This window comes from Bos indicus, chromosome 2 (assembly GCF_029378745.1).
Source record: "Bos indicus isolate NIAB-ARS_2022 breed Sahiwal x Tharparkar chromosome 2, NIAB-ARS_B.indTharparkar_mat_pri_1.0, whole genome shotgun sequence".
In the NCBI taxonomy this organism is placed as follows: Eukaryota; Metazoa; Chordata; class Mammalia; order Artiodactyla; family Bovidae; genus Bos; species Bos indicus.
In genome coordinates, this window is record NC_091761.1 from 95,124,952 (window position 1) to 95,130,682 (window position 5,731).

A 5,731-nucleotide genomic window follows, 5' to 3' on the forward strand; every position below is an offset into this window, starting at 1 on the left:
TTTGGTGCTCAGCTTTCTTCACAGTCCAACTCTCACATCCACACATGACCACTGGAAAAACCATAGCCTTGACTAGATGGACCTTTGTTGGCAAAGTAATGTCTCTGCTTTTCAATACGCTATCTAGGTTGGTCATAACTTTCCTTCCAAGGAGTAAGCGTCTTTTAATTTCATGGCTGCAATCACCATCTGCAGTGAGTTTGGAGCCCAAAAAAATAAAGTCTGACACTGTTTCCACTGTTTCCCCATCTATTTCCCATGAAGTGATGGGACCAGATGCCATGATCTTCATTTTCTGGATGTTGAGCTTTAAGCCAGCTTTTCCACTCTCCTCTTTCACTTTCATCTAGAGGCTTTTTAATTCCTCTTCACTTTCTACCATAAGGGTGGTGTCATCTGCATATCTGAGGTTATTGATATTTCTCCTGGCAATCTTGATTCCAGCTTGTGCTTCTTCCAGCCCAGCGTTTCTCATGATGTACTCTGCAGATAAGTTAAATAAGCAGGGTGACAAGATACAGCCTTGATGTACTCCTTTTCCTATTTGGAACCAGTCTGTTGTTCCATGTCCAGTTCTAACTGTTGCTTCCTGACCTGCATATAGGTTTCTCAAGAGGCAGGTCAGGTGGTCTGGTATTCCCATTTCTTTCAGAATTTTCCACAGTTTATTGTGATCCACACAGTCAAAGGCTTTGGCATAGTCAATAAAGCAGAAATAGATGTTTTTCTGGAACTCTCTTGCTTTTTCCATGATCCAGCGGATGTTGGCAATTTGATCTCTGGTTCCTCTGCCTTTTCTAAAACCAGCTTGAATATCAGGAAGTTCACGGTTCATGTATTGCTGAAGCCTGGTTTGGAGAATTTTGAGCATTACTTTACTAGCATGTGAGATGAGTACAATTGTGTGGTAGTTTGAGCATTCTTTGGCATTGCCTTTCTTTGGGATTGGAATGAAAACTGACCTTTTCCAGTCCTGTGGCCACTGCTGAGTTTTCCAAATTTGCTGGCATATTGAGTGCAGCACTTTCACAGCATCATCTTTCAGTATTTGAAATAGCTCAACTGGAATTCTATCACCTCCACTAGCTTTGTTCGTAGTGATGCTTTCTAAGGCCCACTTGACTTCACATTCCAGGATGTCTGGCTCTAGGTGAGTGATCACACCATCGTGATCATCTGGGTCATGAAGATCTTTTTGTACAGTTCTTTTGTGTATTCTTGTCACCTCTTTTTAATATCTTCTGCTTCTGTTAGGTCCATACCATTTCTGTCCTTTATCGAGCCCATCTTTGCATGAAGTGTTCCCTTGGCATCTCTAATTTTCTTGAAGAGATCTCTAGTCTTTCCCATTCTGTTGTTTTCCTCTATTTCTTTGCATTGATTGCTGAGAAAGGCTTTCTTATCTCTCCTTGCTATTCTTTGGAACTCTGCATTCAGATGCTTATATCTTTCCTTTTCTCCTTTGCTTTTCACTTCTCTTCTTTTCACAGCCATTTGTAAGGCCTCCCCAGACAGCCATTTTGCTTTTTTGCATTTCTTTTCCATGGGGATGGTCTTGATCCCTGTCTCCTGTACAATGTCATGAGCCTCATTCCATAGTTCATCAGGCACTCTATCAGCTCTAGTCCCTTAAATCTATTTCTCACTTCCACTGTATAATCATAAGGGATTTGATTTAGGTCATACCTGAATGGTCTAGTTGTTTTCCCTAGTTTCTTCAACTTCAGTCTGAATTTGGCAATAAGGAGTTCACGATCTGAGCCACAGTCAGCTCCTGGTCTTGTTTTGCTGACTGTATAGAGCTTCTCCATCTTTGGCTGTAAAGAATATAACCAATCTGATTTCGGTGTTGACCATCTGGTGATGTCCATGTGTAGAGTCTTCTCTTGTGTTGTTGGAAGAGGGTGTTTGCTATGACCAGTGCGTTCTCTTGGCAAAACTCTATTAGCCTTTGCCCTGCTTCATTCCGTATTCCAAAGCCAAATTTGCCTGTTACCCCAGGTGTTTCTTGACTTCCTACTTTTGCATCCCAGTCCTTTATAATGAAAAGGACATCTGTTTGGGGTGTTAGTTCTAAAAGGTCTTGTAGGTCTTCATAGAACTGTTCAACTTCAGATTCTTCAGCATTACTGGTCTTGCTAGACTTGACTTACACCCTGGGCTAAAAGAAATCACTGTCTTCCTTTCCGGTCTCTTTCAGGCCCTCCCTCACCAGTTCTCTCCTGCAGAGGAGAGGCTTGATCCTCTGATGCCCACCCACTTGCCCCCTCACCCTCATTCTGTTTGTCTTCTTTCTTCTGCTGCCAGGCACCTCCAGGAAGAAGCTTATTTCAGCTGCTTCTGTTTCCACACCTCCCAGTTCTTCCTTAAGTCCCTCAACTACCATTATTCTCACCCAAACCCTGTAGGTTCAAAGTCACCCGTGACCCCGATCACTAATCTAAGTATTCTTTCCTAGTCATCTCCACCAACTTCTGACTGGATCAAGTCCAGGTCTGATTCCCCTTGTTCTCTGCAGTCTTTGGGCTTGGAACAAAATTCTGCTTTCCTTTCTTATAACTCTGATATAAACAGCTTTGCTTCAGCAAAACTGGTTGATTCCATATTTCCTGAAGGTATTTTACACATTTTTGTGTTAGACAAACATAGCTATTTTCTTTTCTTGTCTTTTTGGTTGGGTGTGGGCAGGGAGCAAATCATTTTTAATTTTAATTTTTTTTTTTTTTTTTTACAAATACACTGAAGAATCATGCAGCGCTGTCAGTGCTGGATGCAATCTTGGGCCACAAGTCTGCACACTCCTCGGCGTCTGGTCCTGTGACAGCAGAACCTTTCATTTCTCCCTTATTGTTTACTGTGTATGATTCCTATGTCATCTTCAAAATAAAGAAACACACTGTCTTTTCTCCAGTATGACTTTCATTGTTGAATTACCACTGCTGGATGTACCTTCTTTCTGAACTCTGGTTGGCTTTTATTCACTGTGGCTATCTCCATCTCACCCACACCAGCAGCAGGAAGTCTATTTAGTCATCTCTTGTTCTCTTTCACAGAGATCATATACAAATTTTTGGCTCCTGTGTTGCCAGCATGGTTGGTCATGGCTCCAACTGGAAGAGACAAGGAAATCTGGAATTTTGCACCAGAGGAGTTACCATGTCCCTACTTTGACATCTTGAATGCCAGAAAGAGATAAAACGCAGCAATTTTCCTATTGGGTAGATGCAGTATGGCTTAGAGTACCAGTATAAAGGCCCAAATGGTAGAGAAAAGTGAGGCTTCTGTTAAACAAATCAGAATTTTTCTATCAGAAAGTCTAAAAAGAAGCATCCTTGATTTCAACACACATAGATGATCTGTACTTTAGAGATCAAGTTGTGTGAGTATGTTTTCATTACCTTGGGGGTGAGTTGATATATTTTTCAGTATTTAGTGTTTGAATCTCTTGAATGTCCCTAATTCGATCTAAGACTTTGGGATGGTTTTCTAACACATTGAGATTCAATTACCTCATATATAAAATGGAAGTGATTACGGTCCCTGCCCCATAGCATTGTTTGGAGAACTAAAGAAATAACGCACATAAAATGCTTAGCGTAGAGGTGTTTGGTAAATGCTAGTTATTATAGTTGTTGCCCTTAGAGCTGCTCATATGCATGCCTCACATATCATACCAAATGTATTACTTTCCTGTAGGTGCTGTGACAGATTATCACAACCATGCTGGCTTGAAACAATAGAAATATATTCTCCCACAGTTCTGGAGCCCAGAAGTCTGAAGCCAAGGTAGCAGTAGGGCGATACTTCTGCTGGAGGTTCTAGAGGAGAATTTTCTCCATGCCTCTTCCAACCTCTGATGTCTGCTGGGATTTCTTGGTGTTCATTGGACTTGTACTGACATCACTCAAATTTATGCCTCTGTCTTCACAGTGCCTTATCTTCTGTTTGGGTGAGACAAAGCTCCGTCTCTCTCTGATGATATTTAGGGTTCACTCAGAGAATTCTAGTGGAAACAGTGACAGACTTTATTTTCTTGGGCTCCAAAATTACTGCGGATGAGCACAGCATCCATGAAATTAAAAGACGCTTGCTCCTTGGAAGAAAAACTATGACAAACTTAGCTTATTAAAAAGCAGAGATGTCACTTTGCTGACAAAGGTATGTATAGTCAAAGCTATGGTTTTTCCAGTAGTCATGTACAGATGTGAGATTTGGATCATAAAATAAGCTGAGTGCTGAATAATTGATGGTTTGGAATTGCGGTGCTGGAGAAGACTCTTGAGAGTCACTTGGACTGCAAAGAGTTCAAACCAGTCCATCCTAAAGGAAATCAATCCTGAATATTCATTGGAAGGAATGGTGCTGATGCTCCAGTACTTTGACCACCTGATGTGAATGTCCAACTTGTTGGAAAACACCCTGATGCTGGGAAAGATTGAAGGCAAAAGGAGAAGAGAGCGCCAGAGGATGAGATGGTTAGACAGCATCACTGACTCGATGGAAATGAATTTGAGCAAATTCCGTGAGACAGTGGAGGACAGGGAAAACAGGCGTGCTGTAGTCCACAGAGTCACAAAGAGTTGGACACAACTTAGAGACTGAACATTAACAGCAATAGAGAATTCAGTTATCTACGCATTTTTAGATCCTTATCATAATTATATTTGCAAAGACTTTATTTTTTTCTAAATGAAATGATAGTCATAGGTTCCTAGGAGTAGGATTTGGACATAGTCTTTGGAAGCCACTATCAGCCTATCACACCAAATTATCACACTTATCACATCAAATTTCACATCTTGAAAGGTGTGACCTGTTTCCTTCATCTCTGTACTTCCCACAACACCTAGAACTGTGACTAGAGAATGATGGGTGCACGGGAGTTCGTAAGGTATTAGTAAGTAAGTAAATAATAAACTACCAAAAAGTTTCATGCTTGGATCAATGATGGAGGTGTTTGTGCCTCTCAGTTAAAAAAAAATTAAAACAGTGTGGGTGTTCAGCTAACATTCACTGAATGAAATCCTAATAGTAAAGATTTTATAATTAGTCAGTAGTTTGATGGGCTCCCCTGGTGGCTCAGATGGTAAAGAATCTGCCTGCAAAGCAGGCGATGCAGGTTTGATTCCTGGGTTGGGAAGATCCCCTGGAGAAGGGAATGGCAACCCACTCCAATATTCTTGCCTGGAGAATCCCCATGACAGAGAAGCCTGGTGGGCTACAGTCCGTGGGACCGCAAAGGGTCAGACACAATTGAGCGACTAGGCACAGCAGTTTGATAACACTATTAACTTACTAGAAACATTTAAAATTTCAATTAAAAAATTGTAATATGTACCAAGCTATGTCCATGCAGTCCAATCCCATGCTGAGTTGTTTCACACTCAAAGAAGCATAACACAAAAAGTGATTCCAGTGTTTACACACAATTCTGTCAGACTTTTAAAGGTCTGAGCACAAGTGCACAGCAACTCATTAAATCTTCTAGCCTAGTTTCTCATCTACTCTGAAAGTTTCTGGAACGATGGAACCTCTCATGTTTTTGACCCCAAAGAGCACTTCCAATCATGATGTCTTATTATGCTGGCCCTTCCACAGTAAGTGTGGTCACACCCTCTGCTTACCTTACCTGTCTCTCACACCCAGGAGGCTGGGGTGGGGAGGTGGGGAATGTGGCCTCTCTCTTAGGAAATGGATGGAGGGAACACCCTGGAGGACTTGGAATTGACAG

At 41.5% G+C, this 5,731-nt stretch overlaps 1 pseudogene; it reads right to left on the reverse strand.

The window, feature by feature from the left end:
- Positions 1-2,647: 2,647 nt before the first annotated feature.
- LOC109575647 (large ribosomal subunit protein uL14-like) lies at positions 2,648-3,174 on the reverse strand (annotated as a pseudogene).
- Between the last annotated feature and the right edge of the window lie 2,557 nt (positions 3,175-5,731).